At 42.2% G+C, this 22,872-nt stretch overlaps 1 protein-coding gene across 15 annotated transcripts in view; it reads right to left on the bottom strand.

Annotated features, from left to right (window-relative positions):
• NCOA2 (nuclear receptor coactivator 2) overlaps positions 1 to 20,737 on the bottom strand; it is a 283,737-nt gene extending 263,000 nt beyond the window's left edge. For 10 of the 15 annotated variants that reach the window (XM_087420443.1, XM_087420450.1, XM_087420444.1 and 7 more), the window contains exon 1: positions 19,908 to 20,030. The gene's annotated coding sequence lies outside the window, so the exon portion shown is untranslated. Of the gene's footprint in view, positions 1 to 18,406; positions 18,779 to 19,539; positions 19,635 to 19,907; positions 20,031 to 20,680 lie in introns of those variants that run through there. The other 5 variants (XM_087420442.1, XM_087420449.1, XM_087420447.1 and 2 more) reach the window with 3 other exon arrangements.
• Positions 20,738 to 22,872: the final 2,135 nt, after the last annotated feature.

Genomic DNA, 22,872 nt, shown 5'->3' with positions numbered 1-22,872 from the left:
CTGGGGCTTTGGGGGGAAAAAAGAAAAAGAGGAAGATCAGCAACAGATGTTAGCTCAGGGCCAATCTTCCTCAAAAATAAACAAATGGGTAGAGGAACTGAATAGACATTTTTCCAAAGACATACAAATGGCCAACAGGTACATGAAAAGGTACTCAACATCACTAATCATCAGGGAAATACATCAAAATCACAATGAGATATCACTTCACACCTGTTAGAATGGCTGTCATCAAAAAGACAAGAGATAAGTGTTGGCAAGGATGTAGAGAAAAGGGAACCCTTGTGCACTGCTGGTGGGAATGTAAACTGGTGCAGCCACTATGGAAAACAGTATGGAGGTATCTCAAAAAATTAAAAATAGAAATATCATATGATCTAGCAATTCCAATTCTGGGTACATATCCAAAGGAAATGAAATCACCATCTCAGAGATATCCACACCACCATGTTCATTGCAGCATTATTTATTATTTACATGGAAACAACATAAGGGCCCATCAATGGACAAAGATGATGCGGGTGTGTGTGTGTGTGTGTGCGCGCGCGCGCGCGCCCTGGAATATTATTCAGCCATGAAAAAGAAGGAAATCCTGCCATTTGCAACAACATGGATGGACTTCGAGGGCATTATGCTTAGCAAATAAGTCAGACAGAAAAAGACAAATACTGTATCATCTCACTTATATGTAGAATCAAAAAAGAAATAAAAGAACTCAGAAACAGAGAACAGATTAGTGGTTGCCAGAGGTGGGGGCTGGGGGGAGGAACAGGTGAAGGGGGTCAAAAGGTACAAACTACCAGTTACAAGATAAATAACTTCTGGGGATGTGATGTACAACATGGTGACTATAGTTAATAATACCGTCTTGTATATTTGCAAGTTGCTAAGAGAGTAAATCTTAAAAGGTCTCATCACAAGAAAAAAAATTTGTAACTACATGTGGTGATTAGATGTTAACTAGACTTACTGTGGTGATCCTTTTGCCTGATAACACAGATATATTTCAAATCATTATGTTGTACATAATGAAACTAACACAATGTTGTATGTCAGTTATAGCTCAATAAAACTTGAAAAAAAATTTAAATACATATTTTGTTTTATTTCATCAAGTAAGAAAGGAACAAAGAGGTCTTGGCCCCAGTGTGATGAAGTCATGGAAGACCAGGAAGCACGAATATTCCATGCTGGGCAAGCTTGAACATTTGTTGCTCCAGGCCCACCAACAACATCTAGAACACAAAATGCAGCTTTTAGGTATCGTTGCTCAGGAATTCCAGAAGATGAACCAGGGAGGGAAGTTAGCACATACCTACTCTGAATGAAAATTACAGTTTATTTGTAAAAACGAGTCTGATCCAAGTCAGAGCATGAATGCATATCTTTTTCAACATACTAAGATAGTAAATTGGTACATACCAACTGGTAAATTACTAAATATCACATGCTCCAGAAAGGTTAATACAATTGATTCAGAAAAGCAGTTTGTCCCCCAGAGATTCATTTTCTCACCCTGATTCACTATAGGATCAGCTGTGTTAATCATGCTTTGCAATTTTATATCATTTTTCCTGCTAAAAGCTCAAATATGAGTTGATATGGCACATCACAAACTACACAGATGGTACTCCACAATTTCCACAGCTCTGACTGAATAGCTCATTTGACTTACTAATAAATGTTCCTATTTCAAGATTAAAAACAAATACGAAAAATTAAGGAAAATGGTAGAAAGATAGTGAATTTTCATATCCAATTCAGTGGCATCTATCTGAAAGGGTAAACACTAGAGAGAGCACCCAGATTGTAACACAGTTCCTTCGGATGCTAGTACACACAGGTGTGCGCTTCCAGAAAAGTGTGAGCTTCCAGGACAGTCCTGTCAAGCCACCGGGCTGCTGGGAAATGAAGAGAGGGCTAGGCAGTAAATGAAGTTATGCTATTTCCTATGTGAATGTGCAACCATCAGACCTAAAAGGAAAAATTCTCACCAAGGAAGAAATAGACCTGGAATTTTTTTTTATTTTATTTTATTTTGTGAGGAAGATCAGCCCTGAGCTAACACCCATGCTAATTCTCCTCTTTGTGCTGAGGAAGACCGGCTAACATCTATTGCCAATCCTCCTCCTTTTTTACCCCCAAAGCCCCAGTAGAGAATTGTATGTCGTAGTTGCACATCCTTCTAGTTGCTGTATGTGGGACGCAGCCTCAGCATGGCCGGAGAAGCGGTGAGTCGGTGCGCGCCCAGGATCCGGGCCCGGGCCGCCAGTAGCGGAATGTGCGCACTTAACCGCTAAGCGACGGGGCCGGACAGACCTGGAATTATTATCTCTTGTTTTAGTCCCTTAACCTGTATTTACTCATGGAAGGTCAACACATGGTCAGAAGCTTGACTGGAAGTGAAACAACAGATACCAGTCCAAAGTATAACAGCGTTACTGAGATTTATAAATCATATTTAAATTGGACTCCTTTAAATCAAACATTTTTAAATGCTTATATTCTATATGTAGAGGTAGACTACAACCATTCCAGAAATTTCTTTCATGCTATTCACAAATGCTCTGCTCGCACTCTACTAATAAGAGAAAGCATTTATTCCTTTGAACTTCATGAACAGAGCTTCTAAATGTTCTTCACAGGTAACTATACCTAACTATCTCATCTCTCTCTGTGGCTTTGGAAACTCCCCATTAGGGAATTTAGGTATATAAAGTTTTCCACCATCTCTGGGTAAATCAGTGTAATGTAGTCCATTTGTGTAGTAAATGTGGGTAAACACAACTGAATACTGGCATCCTCCATTATGATTTGTGAAATGTGAATTTATCTATAGAAGAGGTCAGATCTTGAAAAATTCAGAGGGTCAACTTATCCCTACGGAAAATAGAACTATTACTGGTGATCAGACTTTTCTGTTTTTTGCAGGGGAAGATTCCCACCCTATGCCAACATCTGTGGCCATCTTCCTCCTTTTTTCTTCCTCTTCCCTTGCCAAAAGCCCCACAGCACATAGTTGTGTACAGTTGTAAGTTCTTCTAGCTCCTCTACGTGACAACGCCACAGCATGGCCACTGACAGACAAGTGCTGTGGTTCCACACCTGGGAACCAAATCCATGTCACTGAAGCGGAGAGCGCCGAACTTTAACCACCAGGCCAACTGATGATCAGATTTAATTAAACCTTACAATGAAGACCACTGAGGTGGAGAAGGGCTGAAGAGACTTGCTTTCCTTAGTGATTCTAGTGGTTTTGTAGCATCTACTTACAGGATTATATTCAAGCTCCAAGAAAAACAAATACCTGATTTTGGTGAAGTATGTCCAACCACTCTTAGGAAGTGCTTCATTTTCTTCTGAGAAAATTATTGTATTTTAAGCTACAGTCTGAACTAGTCAAAAATAACATTCAAGTCTTATGCAGTAATTTTCTCAAAAGAAAAGGGGTTTTAAATTATAATCAAAACCAATCAAATGATTCCAACATTGAGGTCCCATTAGATATTTCTCTGAGAAACTAAACAGAATTGCTTTGTAGAAAATAGCATTATCTACTTCTAAGACCAACACTCAGATATGTCAAACAAGCATTCAACCTCCCAGCTTAATGAAATGTGAATTTTTTGTACTTTACTTTTCTGATATTTTCAATATGATAATTAAAATGTTTACCACTTCTGAGTATTTTTAAAAATACTCCCAAAATTTTTCCAAAATATAAGGAAGTTTAGCTTTATTGATTTAAATCACCCTCTTCTCAATCTTCTATATAAAACACCACTATCCACTTCACCTTCAACTATCATAGAAACACAAAGACTTAACAAGAATTTTGGTAGACCAAATGAAACATCAAAGAATCTTTATCCTCCCTCCCCACACCCACCCGTTGAGAACCACTGAATTAGACCTACTAGGTGCTAAAATGCTATGTGTTATAATAATAATAATTTAATCCAAGTAGTAGCACATTTACTCCAAACAGTTGATAATTACAAAACAGTTTCTAATGTATCCTTATAGACTCTATAATACAGAGAACCGCATGACCCTTTGCCTTTCTGGAACATTATTAATTCATAAAGGAAAGTAGTTTAAAAAAATCTGACCACATATAATCTTGAATACATAGGTGGTTCTAGGCTTCTGGATTAACTTCCTAAATAGTTCCTTGAATCATCCTCAATTTGCATGTAAAATAATCTATGCTGAATTGCAATCCCAAATAACTAATCAACATCTATTGAACACCAATTACGTGCCAAATACTGATCACTGAAGGAGATTCAAAGTAATGGTAATAACAACAACAGTGCAAGTTTAAGGAAATTGGGGCACACGTCCACACTTGGTCAAGTGTGACCAAGGGAGGAAGACCACAATCCAGGTAGGGGGGCTCTGAAGTGCTACTCCAAACTGACTTCATAGAATTAAAAAAAAAAATCTCTTGCATTCAAGGAACTCCAAAGTTTACTGGTATGTAATATTAACTTCTTCCAACAGAACATTCTACAAATTTTTAGTAGATTCTCTAAAAAACATTTCACAACTTTTCTGCCTTTTAGTGACATCATTTCACAAGAGTGACTAGGAAGAAAAACTAATGACAAGATCTTGAAAGATTTTACTTTCATTTTATCCTTAAAATTGAAATGTCTTTTCCAAAAGACAAGTCTGTGGCTGATGGTACAAAAAATGTCATTAGTTAGTTCAGGGTGTGGTTTTCTTATCTTTCTGCTACTGAGAAATTTCTTAATATGGAAGAGTGAGCTCAAACAGTAACATGGACTAACAATGATAGTCTTGCCTGATAACCTCCACACTGTGTTCCTAAGCCTCTACCCTCCCCAGGTACTGGGATTCCTCTTGGGAAAGGTGGTTCCATGCTCCTACCTAGACCAGAGGACCTTCAAGTCTGGCTCCCCACCACTTCTATCAGAGTCACCCGAAGAGTCTCTTTTAAAAAGCAGAGATCGACTCATACTTTTCTAAATCTCAATGACACCTTGGCATTTTGATAAGCAAGGTAGACAATTTGTGCGCTCTAAAATTTGGACTAAAGACTTCGAATAAAAATTCTATCACCCATGCTCCCAGCACATGAAAAGCAGCGTCTGTTTAACAAAAAGCTGCCTTAATCTATAAGAGGATCTGCTGAAGCAGCACCATTCCGGCGCTTTCGGCGGGGTCTGTGTTAATGATTACTCACATCATGAGTGGCTTTCCCGGCTAACTCCCTAGAAATGTTTCTGGTAAAACAAACAGTCCAAAAATATATGTCATTATTATTTAATCAAGAGTTCTACACAGTAAATATATGAATAGGAAAGAAAAATAACAGAAAGAGGCCACATCTTCTTCTATTTGGAAAAAAAAGAATTCTAGAATTTAAAGAAAAATTTTAGAAAGATTAACGCCCTGCAATCCTCCTTAGTCATAAACAGAGAATTCATTACCAGAAGATTTCTTTAAAATCATCTAATTCATTCTGGCTTCATTAATAATGAAACCTAGTTGATCCTCACCACTCTGTGAGGCAAACAAGTATCTCCATTCAACAAAAATGGATATTGGGACTCAGAAACATTAAATCACTTGCTCAAGATGACAGGTCCATCTATAGGCAATATATATTTAATCATTATTAAACCTTTAAGTCATACAAATTTCCTCTGGTTAGAAAAAAGTCTATAAATTTTTATCAGAAAGTTCTTCTAAACGTCTCACTAAAATCCCATTAGATATCGTTTAAGAACATTGCCCTTTGTGGGACTAAAAAACTGCTGCTCGTTGTATCTCATACCGAATCACTTCATATCTCCAAAATAATAAATCCTCCTTCCTCCCTTCTCTTCTTTTAGAGGAAACAACAGCAACACTTCAACTTTCTACAATTTAGCCTGTGACAGATGGTGGTTTCCAAAGATGACCACAACCTCCCATCCCACACGCTCTTCTTTTAATTTGACTTTTAATAGTCCTCCCAAGGAGAGCTGGGCTCTATGTTCCCAGATCTGTGTTCTGAATCTGGGTCTGGGGAGGCTTGTGACTAAGGCATAAGTAATCCTATGTGACTTCTGAGGTTAAGTCACAAAAGGAGATACAGCTTCCTTGGAACTCACACTCTTTGAACCCCAGCCACCATGCTGTAAGGAAGCCCAAGCAGTACGCAGAGAGGCCACATGTAAGTATTCTAGACTCTAACTCAGCTGAGGTCCCAGTCATGCCCACATCAAACACCAGGCATTAAGTGAGCAAGACTTCAGTTGATTACAGCACCAAGCAGTTGACTCAGCCCTGGCTTTGAGTGTTCCTAGCTGAGATGCCAAACATTATGGAGCAGATGAGCTGTGTCCATCATGCCGTTTTCCAATCCTGACCCATAACATCTGTGAGCATAATGCCACCAAGGTTCAGATGGTATATTTTGCAGCAACAGTAAACAGAACTCCCTAATCCAGAACACAAGCAAGAAATGAAAAGGAGACAAGGAATAAAAGGCTTCTTTTTGAATATTCAAAATAAATATCCCAAATTCTGTGCTCCAAAGATCACTAGCTTTACCAGTAAGTCTCTCAGATTCTCATGCAGATCTTATTAAAAAATGCATGTAAAATAAGAGGAAATAGGAACATACTATAATATTTCCTGTCTTCATCTATGCATGTCTCTCCTTAGAATGCCTTTTCTCTCCTCTGATGAAATCTCAATGAGCCTTTGAGGCTCCAATCAAACACTACAGCAGCTATGAAGCCTTTCCTCAACTCACAAAATGAACTCTCTGCTTCTATAAAATATCTGTCCAGCCCTCTAATACAATTTTCCATTCTAATGCATATACTGTAATTACTTGTCCACATGTCTTTTTCCTTCTCTGAACTGTGAGATCTTGGAGGATAGGGCCCATTTCTTTTTTAATCTTTGTATTCCCAACGTCTGGTATATATGAAGCGCTCATTAAATTTCTGCTAAATAAACAAACAAACTTGGTTATCTGGTTTCCAAACCCACAGCAGATAAAGTGCAGAACCAAATGCAATGAGTGCACTTGATTAGATCCTGGTTTGAAACCCAAAGCTATCCCAGATATTTGGGGGCAAGCTGAACCAGAGAGTTTATATTTGATGATATTCGTTTTCTTAGGTTTAATAGTGGTATTGTGTGTGGTTATAAAAGGCAATGACTTTGTTTTAAGGTAATATACTTTACAGATAAAAGGTCATCTGTAACTTACTTTCAAATAGTTCATCCAATACACACACACACACACACACACACACACACAGAGGGGAAGAGGGAGCAAGACACAGCATCTGCAGCACTGAAATGGTCGTTATTTAGCCACTCATTCTACCACATTACTGAAGCACCATGGGAGCTAAGAAAAAGAGAGATATACGACACTGCGTATCACAAAGCACCACCCTGCTTTTCCACCTGCGTTGTATACTGTTTCTACTACTTAATATATAATTGGTTGGTGACAGAACGTGAATAGATGACAGATAGATAGCCTTCTGACTTATTCTGCAAATAAAATGATCCCACAAAATAAGGAACTATTGTTCAAGTAGAAATTTACGAAGAAGGTTGAGAACATTTTTATAGGTGTTGTCACAAGTATATATTAATGTGTGACTGTAAGGGCTTTGCTCTTTGGATAGTTGTAGAATTTCATTATTTATCTATTGAGACATCAGCCCTTTAAGTGACACTTCCGTTCTCTTTTTTATCACTTCTTCAATGGAAGGATTTAAGTGCTAACCCTGCTATACTTTCTTTGTAGTATTTGGTTTTGTTTTATTACCTTTCCAGAACTACTGAATTTCCCCAAGGTTTTCTTTACCTTTTTTCTCCTTTTTCCACTATAAACTGAGATTATTAATCCCTCTTCTCACCAGAGTGTCAAAATATTCTGCAGCAGAAAAGTTAATAAGTCTGGGTGTGAAAAATGTTCAGTTTTACTAAAGCAACAAAGCCAAAAAGTCTTTATTGTTTCTGATTTGAAGGTAAGTGGACTTTCTTCTTTTCCATAGAACATTTTTTTGTAAAATCTGGAATCAATGTAATAAGCAACTTCTGAAATTAACCTTTGCATATTGTCGGACTCCATACTTTGCTGTTAACTGAGATCAGAAATATAAACTCCCAATAAATTGAGTTTTATATGAAAGGATTGCTCCTAAATTTTAGAATAACTCATTAGTTTTCTTTAGGCAAATCAAAGAGCACGAGCCTGTATGGTCAACATATGTTCACAGGAGGCCAGGAAGAACAGACTAAGAGGTACAAAGTCTTGCGTAAAGAGTAGAAATAGGGGAAAATGGGTTTGTGACAGAACTATCTAGTGTTTGGGAATGTCATTCTGAAGTGAGTGGGGAACTGTACTATTATAAAAGGGGTATTTGGGGAAGATCAATCTATTAATGACTTACAGTACAGAAGGAGAATTTGTCAAATCACTCCAAAACACAGTTTAAAAATGAAAGCTTTTAAGCTGTTCTGTATACTATTTGGGAGGAGGCGGAGAATGAATGAAAATATATATATATACCTGTGAACACACACACACACACATTCTCCATCCTTACTATCTCCCCCAATTTTAGCTAACCAATAAGAAAACAGGTACAATTTCCTGCTGTACCTGTTTCAAACAAGCCAATGCATACCATCATTTTAAGCATACTGATAGAACACAATAGACAAACAAATTTTAATGCCAGATTATTCAAAGCATTTTAGTTCATGGTTTTTCTCCTTGATATTAAACTCCAAGGAATGTATATCAAAAATTCTAATTTGTTTTATTAACATTTTGTAAACTAATCCTCCATATATTTATACAAATCTTCAAAAAAAAAAGTCTGTATAAGTAGCCTATTCCACTATAGTAACAAGTACTATAAATTGACAACTCAGGTTGATCAAGTTAATAAAGTAGTAGTACGTCCTTAAAATCTTCCAAGCTGCAAGGGCATGTCCCTGCTACTCTGGATTTAGTCTACATACACCTTCATTAATTGACAGATTTCAGCCAAGACTTCTGCACCGACACTTCCCATCTGCATGGTCCTAACCTTTTTAGCCTAGATTCAACACAGCAACTCCTCTCTAGGCCGCCTCTAGTTTCTTTCTGAATGCCTTTCCTTTTTTTTTATTATACACTCAATCCCTTCCTTGAAGAGAGTAAACGTCTATGAACAACCGCGGCGGGCCCAGAAAATCTGGGATAAGGCTGCTAGAGACACTTGAACCTCACTGGAAAATTTCTCAAGAAGGGAATGGAAAAGGGCTTGCATAGCCAGGAAGCTCTTCATCCCTCGGCGAGAAGGCGTTGGCTCCCTCACTGCTCTGGGGGCCAAGCCAGGTGAGGCAAGGAGCTCAGCTCTGAAAATCACAAGCCCCAGAAGGCCTTCACCTGCTCTTGGGTGGAGTAGTCCCCTCACTTCTCATCTGAAAAAGGGAAAAGATCCCCTCAGTGCTCAGTCTGGTAATACAGAGCATGGAGGTAGAAGGGCTCTGGGGTTCAGTGGTGCCTGAAGGCAGCAGCCATCAGTCCTGCCACACTGTTCCAGAATTAAGGATGCAAATCAGAAGACTATACATGAGAGCCAGCCAGCTCCTGATGGGAGACAGGATATGGACAACTGTTGTGCAGGTGAGCATCTGGGACCTTAATCCCCTGGGACTCACCCCACACTCCCCCTACCAGAGGTTCTCCCTTCTCTCCCCTTCCCTCCCCACCATAGGGTCAGCCCTGCCTCCAGTGACAGTGAGAAGAGGAGGCAGCAGCTGAAGGCTACTCCTAGTGAGACTCAGGACCCCTGCAGGAGCCCCAGCTCGCCCTACGGCCTGCATGCAGGGCCAGGCCAGCTGTGCCCAGGCCCAGTTCCTTCCTGCCCAAGGCTTCACTTGCCTAGAGCCGAAGATCTGGGGTCCCCTTCATCTCCTGGCTCTCCTCTCTCCTGAATGCCTTTTCTCAAAGTGAGAATATTTACTATTTCGGTGAGATCATCAATGATTACAAGAACACTGTTGGTATGTAAGTGTACTTTAACCAGAGAGGGATAACGCTCCAGCTTTGTTTTCTAATGTCCTTCATGTCCAGGCATTTTGTTGACTTTTGTCACTGTCAATTGTCACTGTCAATATGTTCAGTTCACAATGAATATCATGTCATTTTCCTGTGTTATATCTAATAGCTTAAAGCCTTTCATTTATTAGAATTCTTAATTAACTGTACATGCCTCTTGCTTAAAATAAAAGGTAGCACAGCATAAATACAAGATCTTTATGTGACTTCCATTTCCTTCACTAGGTTCCATTATTCATACTATTTGTTTATTTAGAAAAGACTCTGGGCTGGCCCCATGGCTTAGCAGTTAAGTGCAGCTATCCGCGACTGGTGGCCCGGGTTCGGATCCTGGGCGCGCACCGATGCACCACTTCTCCGGCCATGCTGAGGCCGGATCCCACATACGGCAACTAGAAGGATGTGCAACTATGACATACAACTACCTACCGGGGCTTTGGGGAAAAAAAAGGAGGAGGATTGGCAATAGATGTTAGCTCAGAGCCGGTCTTCCTCAGCAAAAAGAGGAGGATTAGCATGGATGTTAGCTCAGGGCTGATCTTCCTCAAAAAAAAAAAAAAAGAAAGAAAAGAAAAGACTCTGGTGGTGCTAGAATACAATAAAACATTTTTTAAATGGAATAAATATTTTTATATCACACTTTTACAGAAAACCCTTAAGGAATCAAGATATTAATGTTACTTAAAACAGCAAGAAAAACACGTAAAATAAGTCTCGAAATAAAATCACAGAAATTGAAAATACAATACACTACCAGAAACTCCAAAGAGGTGGGTATTCCTAAGGCTTCAGGAATTTGTTACAATTTTCACCAATCTTAAACCATCTATTTGCAATTTACACCCTTTTGACCACGTGAATCTAATGAACACTTTGAAGACATCTAACATTATAACATTATAGAGTCTATAATAATATCCTTAAACAGGAGAGAAATTAAAATATACAAAAGCTAGGGAATGTGATACTCAATCCTATTAGACAACGGGTTCAGCCCCCCAGTCTGCTGGACCACAATATCGTCCAGCAACCGACTAACTTCCAACAACAAATCAGCCAATTACTGCACTGTGTCTGTCTGTGTTAAGTGATGTTTTCAACCTAATGGCTTCCTTAACAAATAGCTAGCATCTTCAGTAAGCGCTGTTAGCAGAGCAAGTCTGTTTGGTAAAGAGGGAAACTACAGTTCATGATCATACACGAAATACTTAATGACCGTAACAGACTTCCCCCATAAGCTTGATTGTGTTCCCGTCACCACCATCCTTCTTCCATCTTCAACTTTAAGAAAAAAATTGAGGGCCGGCCCTGTGGCTTGGTGGTTAAGTGCGTGCGCTGCGATGCTGGCGGCCCGGGTTCGGATCCCGGGTGCGCGTTGAGGCACCACTTCTCTGTCCATCCTGGGGCCGAGTCCCACATACAGCAACTAGAAGGGTGTGCAGCTATGACATACAACTATCTACTGGGGCTTTGGGGGCAATAAATAAAATCTTAAAAAAAAAAAAAAAAAAAAATTGAGAAAGCCAGGGAAGAAGGATAATAGGAGGCAGAGGAGAAAAGTCTACAAAGATTTACACCTAAATTGAAGCAGTCCGAAGTTGTGCCATTATTTATCATTCTATCTTTACTTTACAGTACCTAGCCATGCTGGGGCTTAGTCTCAACACACAGCACACCCAAAACAACACCTGCAACAGGCTGCAGGCACACGGTGGCAGGGACAGGACAGCAGAATCACCTCCAACACCCACAAGCCCTGACTGCCTGTCTCCATGACCATCACAACCAGCTTCTACAAATTCAAGAAATGCTACTATGTTAAATTTGTAGAAATTCATATACTCTTGACATTCAGATTTTTAGTAAAGAATTTATGTATTCCTTATTTAGGAATCTAAAAAAAAATCTAATATGTGAACGAATTCGCCATCTATGTTCCAACAATAACCAGAGGAGATTACCTAATAAATATATTTATGAATAATTCTATTTTTAAAATATATATACAAGCACATTAAAAATGTATATTTAAAAATGTGTTATCCATGTCACCGTCTAAATTTTCCATTTAGTTTAACTCCAGAGATGGCCTAGAAATGACTCAAGTAAAGATATAGGTTCTTCTAATATGTGCAATTCAATTTTTTAATTTACATTTTGACAATAACTGTAAGGTTTTCATTGTTAAGCATATTAACAACAGAATTAGAAATTTTAAGATAAATTAATATTAAATATTCTTACAAATGCTACTGTACCACCAAAGGCAAGGGAAGTCATTTCATGTTTGATTCATGAGCTGATTTTATGAGCAGGAATCATCTGCTAGAAAAGACAATCCTCATTTAGAAGGGGACTTCAAGGGGCAAGGATCAGCCAGCAACAACAGGAACTTCCAGAACTCACTCACTCTGCAAGTTAAGCCTGGGAAGATGCGGGATCACATTTCCTATGGACACACTAAATGAATAATAGAAAATACCACGCGTTATATTTTCATCTATGACAACAAGTCTTCGGTCCCCAGCAGCTGGAACACTAAAAGCAGTGCATGCTGATCCCCACACGTGCACAGGTGAAAGAGGTCCCTGAAAGCTCCCCCAACTCCCTGCAAACAACTGAGCAGACAGAAGAATTCCACAAATAGCAAAGCACAAGTCAGATGACTGAATACATTATCAGCCTTCTTTTGGAACTACAATATCTCAACACCGAGTCATCCATGCTACATGGATGGCAAAAACTCGGCAACCGTGCATCACACAACCACCACCGAATAGTTAAACGTACTAGAATTAAATATATTCTAAAGGAATAAGAAGCCAAGTGTCTACATCAGTGTTTCTTCCTTTGTAAGCCCACATCCCCTACAGTGCTCACGCAATCTATTTTCTACCTATCCCCATAATCAAGTTTTCTTGAGCTTATTTTCTGCGCTTTTTACTGTGAGAAACAATAGGCAACCTGAATACACTTTTTCAAAATACACGCCTACCTCCTTCCCTTTCCCTAGTGGAGAATTACTGAGCTGTGTTAGCTGAATAAAGCACTGGATAAGACACAGCCATACTATGCTGAAAGGAAGTACAGCCTACCAGTTAACAGGGGCACAAGTTAAGGGGGCAGGGCTAAGGGACAATGTTTGCCTGGGTTCAAATTCCTCTCCAGTACTCTGGCTGTGTGACCTTTGGCAAGTTATCTGACAGCTCTGTGCCTCCACTTCCTGAACTGTGAAAGAGGACTAACAAGAGGACCTACCTCACTGTGGTACAGTGAGAAACACACAAGGGTATACAATAGGGCACCTTAACCCTGCACCAGGATTTTAGTAAGCACTCAGTAAATGTTGCCTGTTTTCACTTTATCCACTACAGTTTTTATTTTTTGAAAATTAAAAGACAAGAAAGAATCCTGCAATTTAAGAATTGTTAAACACTGTGCTGATGACTGAAAAAGCTAGAGACTATCTGTAGGTCTTAAGATAAGTAGCACCTGTCCAGGTACAGGCCCGCCTTGAGGCAAGGGTTCGGGAGATACCTGCAGACATAGTTTGCAGCACCGGAACTGTTCAAATCAACTCATTGTTTTTATGGACTTAACAACTACACTGAGAGCCTTATAAAGGCCTGCAAACATTTGCTTTATCAGACGCCTAACAGGAAGATATTTCAAACTCACCATTCCCTCTGATATTTATGATTTGTTTCCCCACTCATTGGTCAAGGGTAATTTTTCCCCCAGAGTTTTGCCCAAAGGACAATGACTTAATCCCCTTTAAGCTTCAACTCCTTCTGGAAAATGGGGGTAACCTCTATTTTATAAGGCTGTGGCAAGAATAAAAGAATGGACCACACCTCAAAAAGCCTACTACAGGTTGCTGGCACTCAATGATAGCTATTATTATTTATGTTGTTAGCATTGTTACTTTCCCAATACAGACATTTTAGTCAAAAGCAAAAATGAGTTACATCTAGAAAAAATGACAACCATAACGGAACACCTGTGAAAGGCTATGCAAGGGAGTTTTCCATCCTTGAGTAACCTAGGGTGGTAAGGCCCAGAAGACGTTAGTCTTAAAGCAGCAACAATGCACAGACATCCACAGACATGGGACCTCCGACCAACTAAAGATTCTCATCCTGACAACACAAGACATGCTTTCAGAGGAAATAAAACAAAACTAATTATAAATATTCATACCTTCATTAAAGGAAATCTAATCATAAGCTACTCAGTCAAGGGGACATTTAACAACCTTTTTTATTATAAACATTATAATCCCATTTTCAGGGGGAAAACCCCAAGCCCAAATCAAAGCAGAACTTTTTGACATTACATAATTAAAATTAGACACAAAAAGAACAGATCTTTAGTATCAAAGCAAACTGAAAATTAAGGCAAACATGTCCCCTTCCACCTCCTCCCCCACCAAAAAAAATTCATCATCCACTCTATGTTGCCCCTTTAACCACAGGATTTGTAATGGATGGTTTATACTATCAAAGTCAACAGCCAACGCTGGGACACTCAAATACTCATTAAATAAAAAACCGAACAAATGAATGAAACAATGGTCCCATGAGGCAAGAATGCAAAGACAAGATCTACAAAGTCCAAAATGAGATTTAAGTTGGCCATCAGGAACCCTTAACAGTTCATAATTGGCTGCCTACAAGGTATAAATTCTGCCAGAGTTAACCTGCTAAGTGTAATTCTCCACGTACCTGTCAATTGACACCCAAAGTAAAAATTGTTTTTTCTTTCAGAACCTTTGACTAGTTGCTAACTTCTACCTATAAGCAGCTCTCCTCTCTTTCTTACTTAAAATTAAGATTCTAGGTCCAAAAGCCTCAAAAGCAGCTAAGTAAAGCACCACCATAGGTTCCCTGTTTAATTCTTCTCTAGAAATTTCCAACTAGGAAACAAATTGAAAATGGTCCTAGAATCAATGTTTCCACAATTGCATTATGTCATCACAGCCACTGGAAGCCAGAAATGTGGTAGGATAAACACATAAAATCTTTGTCCTAAAAGCCAAGAGTACTAGGACCTACCTGTAGACCATCTAGTCTTGTAATTTCAGTTACCTTCACAGCACAAGCTTACCTTTAAGATTTCCACTCCTTTTCATACTCAGTTTTGCCTCAGTTTTACAACAGCTAGGAAAACTACACCAGTTTCTAAAATATCCACAAAAGTCACACTCTCATCTCTATTTAGAAATTAGTATCCAGAATCCATAAAGTATGTGTTTTTCCTTTGAGCTATCTGAATTGAGGACCTGCGACACTAAAATTGTATTTTACAGCTTTTCCAGACATTATTTTTAATAGATTTTAAAGAGTAATATGACACAATATTCTTTCTACAGTTTGCAATTCATAAATCCTTCTACAAGCCTTTAAAACAAAAAAGAAAATAATCACATAAAGGCTAAGAATATCTTTTTCATTTAAAAAACAAGGCACAAAGGTAAAATTAGCTTGAGATATGAAAGAGTATAAAAAAACTGAGGGTTTTGTTCTGTTTTCCCTTAAATGGCTTTCATTATTGGTATGTAAACATCATCTGATTATTTCATTAGGGGAAAAGATCCTGATTTGCTGCTGATCTCATGATTTACTGCGATAAAAGAAGAACACCTTAAAGCAGTTACTTTTCTCCCTCCTATTCTCTTAATTTAAAATTGACAGAGCATGTAATAACATAAATTACCAAACAAAACTATAAACGCAAAATATTGAAAAGCTAGTGATTTCTTAAATAGCACTTCTGCCATAAAAATAGCTAAGCATTAATTATGCTTTTAAGTATAATTTCAACCATGACATAGTAATGGTCAAAATATCAAATAAGGAAACACTGTGCATTTCAGAAAATTAATCTTCTAAAAAAATTGTTTAAGGAGACCCTTTTTTTTTTCTGCCACTACCCAACCTCCTAAGGACTGCTTAAAAGAATCGCTTTTAAACCCAATACAACACAAACAATATTTTCTAAGAAATTCAAGCTGTCAACTTATGGGTCACATTTCAACCTGATGTGATTTGAAACAGCGAAGGTATCGAATGCTTAAATATAGGGTGTGTAATGGAAGCTCTGCTCACAGGTCCTTGATTCTGAGGCTTGGAAAGCTTTAATAAGATATAACTACAGTAAAGCCAACCGAGGAGCATTACCCCTTCATGGACTCTCATACCACAACCCAAGTCCCCCTCGAATCTTTACATCATACATTTCCACTAAAATGCTCCTCTAACACTGAGTGAAAGTCACGTACATTACATTTAACCAATGAAGGGTTAAAATCAGAGCCAAACTATCTAAAAAATATTAAATTCATAATTGGCGAGCTCTTTTGTACCCTCTGCTTCAGTATCCTGACATCTAAAAGTCAAAGAACTCCTCTGTTAAGACTGAAATTCCCAGGAGGAAGAAGGCTCAGATCCAGTCTGAGAGCACACAATGGAATCACAGCTGACGATGCACATCTTTTTCTAGATGTCTCCATATGCTTGAGAGGTTTTTTTCCCCCCTAGCCAGGCATTAGGGGACTTGCTACTCTGTGCCACCAAAAATCTGAGAACGTTTTCAAGGATTGTTGTAGAGAATGAAGTAAAATAATGAGTTGCTCTTGAGCATACAAAAGAGAAGGGCAGACGTCAGACTGGCCATCAGTAACTAAATTAACTAATGATGGGGGGTTTTGAATGTCAAATTTTGAATGTTGTTTAATTTATAATACTCCCGACTTCTGGCAGCAAAATGTTTATCTTCACAGTTTTTACTATTTTATCACTAAAATAACACCTCAAGGGCTACAGCAAAATGCAATTAATTTTTGTCTACATGAACACTCAAAATTATACTGGATTGGGAATTCACATTATAAATTTGAAATGGTATATTACAAGAGAACATATCTGTAGGGTGTGGTAAATACTGTTCTGTTCCCTAAAGCTACAGTCCCCCTCAATTCTTTCTTAGTAACCCAATATTAATAGAAGCTTGAGAAACCAGTACAGATAAGATATATATCGTGGACATAAAATACCTCAAAAAACCTCCCAAGATTAGTTAAATTCACGGGATACTTATCAAAAAATGAATGGATTCATTCTCAGTGTAATATTATTCATTCTTATAACTCCCAAAGATTCTACAAATTCCAGTTGGGAAAAGGAGCCTTGCTGCTGACAGTGTGCACTACCCTCACCAACAAAGAACAGGAACACACACATACACATACACACACACACACACAAGCATTGTAACAGCTGCTATCTTTTTAAAAGACTGCTTTTCTTGCAGAGCAACCCGTGGTCTTTCTAGAGAACCAAAGATCTACCCTCCCTATTCTTAAAAGAGTTGAGCAAGTCACTAGACTGAACGCAACAAACAGCTTAAAACAACCCAAGATGTCTCCTAACCTTGCATAAACCAGAAAAGTACCCACACGCGTACAGTTCAGTAGTATTTAAGAAGAAAACTAAAATAATTTATTTTTAAGAATCTTTTGTGTGGGAGTAATCTGACAACTACATTTTACTCAGACTTTTTCTATGCAGACAAATATTCTCTGCCTAGCTTTGCTCCTTAAATACCAACGCTTTATGTTTCAAACAGGGATGCTTTGGTTCCTAACTTAATTCTGTTTACTCAAGAAAGCAAAAAAAACAAAACAAACACAAACGCATACCATAAGCCACAACTTTTTTTTTTTGTCATCCCCAAATGCCGAACTTTCAAGTGACTTTGGGAACTGGCAGTCTAATTAAACAAGGAACCAGTGAAGCCATTAGAAACAATGATGCTTTACACTCCCAATAATCAATAGACGTAAGGCTGTCCCGACGCCTTCATTTATAGAGGACCCTTTCAAATTTCACTGTCCCCACGCTGGGGTGGCTGAGTGAAACTCAAGGCGAGGTAAACAGATAACTTCTGTGATGCCCACCACGTAAACAGGCGCTGAGGTCCGATCCCTCCAATCTATGCCATTTCAGAAACGGGCCTCGGAGAGTTACCGCCACATCGTAAGTGGCTTTAGACTTCGCCGTGTCTAAGACAACGTCTCTGGCGGTACCAGAGAAATACAGTATCTCGTGTACCTCTACGGGCCTCCCCGGGTCAGAGCCTCTATAAGTGACACTACCCCACAGACCAAGAAACGGGTGACTAGGGATGGACAAGAGCGGATAGCTCTTGGCGTCTCCATGACACCCCCGCCCCGATTGCAACTCTGCTCTAACTGGTCCGGAAGAAACCCCGCCCCCTTCCTTCCTCCGGTCCCCACGATTGGCTTACCCACACCCAGCAGGTCAGCTCCCCGCCTTTGATTGGCTCACTGCCCCATCAGTCACACGCAGCAAGATTCGGGTCGGTGGGAGGGGAAGGCGTTGGAGGAGGTGGAGTGGGAGTGGGATTAGAGGACGAGGTGGCGGAGGAGGGTGTTCGGGTTCGGTCCCCGGTTTGGGAAAGTTTCCCCTACCAGTGACAGACCCTGAAAGCGTTCGGCTCAGTCCAGCTCCCGGGCGGTGCAAGGGGCTCGGGTCCCCGATTCCCGCCCCTCGGTCCCGCAGGCCCCGGAAACCACCAGGGGGAGGGGGAAGAGGGAGGGACCATCTAAGCAGGGACCGACCCACCCCCGATCTCGGAAGAGGCGCCTCCGGGACTCCCCGGAGGGGCGGGGAGCTCCAGCCCGCAGCGACGACCCCGGCCCCCTCCCCCCGCAGCCCCCAGGGGCCGAGGAAGAAGTGCCCCCGGGCCCGGGGTGTGACTGTCGCGAGCCGGCCCGGAGGACACCTCCCGCTTCCCGCCTGGGGCCCTGAGGGCCTGTCTCTTCAGGGGCGGGGAGACAGGAGAGAGAAAAGGGGGCGCTGGCGAGCCAACCCGGAACCTCCTGCACCGCCTCCCGCCCCCGGCCCCGGCCTCAGCGCGCCTCCTGCACACATGCCCGCACCCAGAAAGTTAAGTCAGGGGCGAGCCCAGCTCGGCGCCGCCGCGGGCCGGCCCCCGGCTCCCCGCCCCCACCGCGGCCCGGCCTGCGCGGCCCGAGCGCGCCGCCCGCCCCGCCCGCCGCAGCTCGCTCCCGGCCGCCCGCGGCGCCCCTCGCCCCCCGCCCCCGGCGCTGACACGGGCCCGGGCGGCGGCTCCCCCCGCCGGCGCCCCTGACGTCGCGCTTCACCTTCACACACCCCCGAGCACTTCCCGGGTCCTGCCTCCCCTAGCCCGGCTCCCACCCTCCGCTGCAGGCGCTCGCGCTTCCATTAAAGAATGCACCTTCTCCGGATTCACCTTCCCGTCCCTGCCTCCCTCCCCCCGAGGGCGCAGGAGCCTCGGTTCTCGCCGACCCCGCACCCGGCTGGACCGCGGGCGCCTCGCGCCCCGAGGGGGCCGCGCCCGCGCCCCCGGCCTCCCCGCCGCGCCTCGGCTCTCACCTCCGGCCGGCGCCGCGGGCTGCAGCCTCCGCCCGCCTCGCGCTCCGGGACCCGTCTCCCGAGCTCTCGCACGGCGCTGGAGCGCCTCCTTTCTCTCCCAGGGACTCCGCGTCTCCCCGCCGCTTCCCGCCCTCCCCACCCCCCAGCCCCAACTCCCCAGCTCCGCGGCGCCTCCGGGATGCAAGTCCCGGTCCCCGCGCGCTCCGGCAGCGCTCCCCGCGCACAAAAACAGCCCTCTCCGCGGCGCGCGGCGCTGCCCGGCTCGGCGCAGCGGGGGCAGGCGCGGCCGGGGGTGGGGACGCGCGCCCCCCGCCCGCCGCCCGCCGCCCGCCGCCCGCCCTCGCGGCCCCCAGGGAAGGCGCGGTTACCGGCTCGGGTCGGTCACGCCGTCAGGTGCCGGCTGCCGTCGGCGCTGACCTTCGCCGCCGAAGCTGTGGCTGAGGCTGCGGCCGCCATGTTCCCGTGTTAATAACTGCTGCCTGGTTGTTTATTTCAATGGAGATCCTCCCCCAACTCCCTCCTCCTCCTCCTCCTCCTCCTCCTCCGCCGCGTCTCCGCACTTGCGGAGAGACACAGACCGCGCGAGCTCGCGAGCAGGGGAGGGGGCTCGGGAGCCAGGCCGTCCCTCCCTCCGCCTCCCTGGCCGTGGCCGCCGCCAAGTCCTGTCACTGGGGAAAGGACGGGGCGGAAACTTGCCTCCCGCGCCCCCGGGGAGGGGGCAAAGGTGGACGGAGGGTTCTCCCGAGAGCAGACCCTGGCCGCGGGGTCCGCAGCATCTCCGTCGGCGGAGTCCTCTAAGAAGGCGCCCCGGGAAGAGGTGAAGAGTGAGGGGAGAAGGGAGAGGGGACAAAATGGGTGACTGTGGTAGAGGGAGGGTGACCTATGGGTGACTGGAAGTGAAGAGAGAGTAAACAGATGACTCCATGAGAGGGCAAAGGGCAGTGCCAAAAAAGAAAGCGAGCGGATGGGACAGGCTGGTGCTGCAGAGTGAAGGCAGTGAGATCTTGGGGCTGCCGACGGCGAGGAAGATGCCCCCGGACGAAGACTGGGGACAGCCAAGTGCCAAGGTCTCCCCGGGAGGAGCCTCTCTCCCGCGCTCGGCCGGGCCTCTCTGCCAGCAGCCTGCACCCTTAGGACGCACCTCGCACGCCCCGCGGCTGCTGCTGCGCCCTGGAGGCGCCTCTAGTCCATCAAGTCTCCCTCGGTTCCTACGAGGATAGGCTTCTCCTGTTGCAGCCGTGTCGCGAGAGAGGATGGAAGGGCGCTCCTGTGAGAGGCGAGCTTAAGGGGGTGCCACCCAGCAATTGCATAATAAAGCAAAAGTGAACACGGTGTAAAACCTAACCTGGTTGAGCATTCTTGTCGCGACATGAGTCACAAAAGTTTTTTATTGTCAAGTCCACTTTCTAGACATAAGAAAGTGATGTTGGAGGACTCAGGAGAGTTGCATCAAAAATTCGAGGAGAACCTTCATTTAAATGTTACTTGGAGCAGTTTTATGCTGTGGAAAAGCAAGTTCTTCCCAACTTAGATATACTTAATTAGTCGGAAAAAATAAGCAACACTTGTTTTAACAAATTTCCTTATTTTTAGTCTGATAGTGAGAAAGGTCACTTGCCTTAGACAATAATAGTGTTTATTGAACACTTACTATGTGTCTGGCACTGTGCTAAATGATTTAGATATGCTATAGATTCTGATCCTCAAGCCTTACGAAGCAATGACCATTTTTATCCTTTACAAAAAATTGAAGTTTAAAGAAGTCAAGTAATTTGCCTTGGGTCCTCCAGGCAGGAAGCCAGAGGGGATTTGAGCTCAGTTCCAGTGGGCTCCAAAGCCCACGTTTTTAGTGGTGTTTTCAACCTCAAATTTGTGGGAATACTACCAATTTTATTTTGGGAAAGAAAAAATATATGTGGGTATATGTGAGTGTGTTTGACTATGGATCGAAAATGTTTGGAAGGCTATAACAAAGTGTTAGCACTGGGATTATGATAAGTGAGTGTGTAATGGGGTACTTTCACTTTTATTTTGTACACTTAACTATAGTGTTTGAAATGTTTGCATTGACCGTGGAGTAATTTAGCAAATTTTTAAAGATTATTTTAATTCCCTGGCGTAACAGCATTATCTTCTCTGAAAACTTAAAGCTCTTGAAAAAACTGGGAGAAGAAACGGGAAATGGAGGGTTTTTTTATGGCCTGTCTTCTTCCACTAATCCTAGTCGACTGTATTCCTGCAATCAGGTAGTAGTCACCTGAGGTCTGTCCACATTGCTGGACTCCGATTTTCTTTGCTGTCCTCCCCCCCAACTATGAGTTGTGATGAAAAGATTCTCCTTCTTGCTTTCAAGCAAGAAGGATTTTGGCAGAAATCCAGAGTCCATCAGTCCTCTGCAACAGTAGATTTCACACTTTTCAAAAACCACCCATGATATCTGTGCAAATAAATGACTCCCCATTGCATTTCCATATTACTCAATAAAACTTACTACATGCTCAAGATACACAACTGCTTCTACAAAAATAAAACAAAAAAATCTGACAGTGTAGCATAATGAGTTCCGTGTCCAGCTGCTCCTGAATTGCCTTGAACCTTGAGGATTCCTGTAACTTCTGCTCTCTAGTACAGTCTCTGGGCTCCCTCAGCACTTCATGCCCTCGTCATAACAATATTCTGTCTCGTACTGGAGTTGTTTATATATTTGTCTTTCTCTTTCACTAGATTGTAAGCTACCCAGGGCCCAGGACGGTGTCTTGTTCTTGTTTTTACATGCTATGGCTCCTAACAAGGTCTCACATAATGTTTGTTATTTAACTGAATCTATAAAATATAAGCAATAGTATCTGACCCAATCCCCATGTCACCACCTTGCTCATATAACATGTTTATAAAAAATGTTTTCAGCAGTTTGAGAGAACTTAGATTTCTGTGAGACCTCAGAATAATTGTTTATATAGACTAGCCATGATTACTAGTGAATTATCCCTCTGATAATGTAAAATGAAAAGGAAGAAAAGGTAGTAAATAAGTTGACTTAATGATGTAGTCACAGAAAAAAGAAAGCAAAGATAAAGGAACTGGGTATATTACCAACAGAGGACAACCCAATAAGGAAAAACTGTGGGTGCAAATCATAAAGGGGAAGGAAATTATTGAAATTTAGTAGAAGCAGAAACTTGACAGACCATGGATGATGAGGCAAGTAGACAAACCAAAAAGAAATGTCACCGAATCATAAATGCAACATGAAGTAGTAAAGAAAATGATAATTTATGTATTTAGTAATATACCTAAGAAAAATCAAAATAATGTGGATACTATAGGGCAAGA

Source organism: Ceratotherium simum, chromosome 31 (assembly GCF_057802395.1).
Source record: "Ceratotherium simum simum isolate JZ-2026a chromosome 31, ASM5780239v1, whole genome shotgun sequence".
In the NCBI taxonomy this organism is placed as follows: Eukaryota; Metazoa; Chordata; class Mammalia; order Perissodactyla; family Rhinocerotidae; genus Ceratotherium; species Ceratotherium simum.
This window is presented reverse-complemented; position numbering and strand designations above follow the sequence as displayed.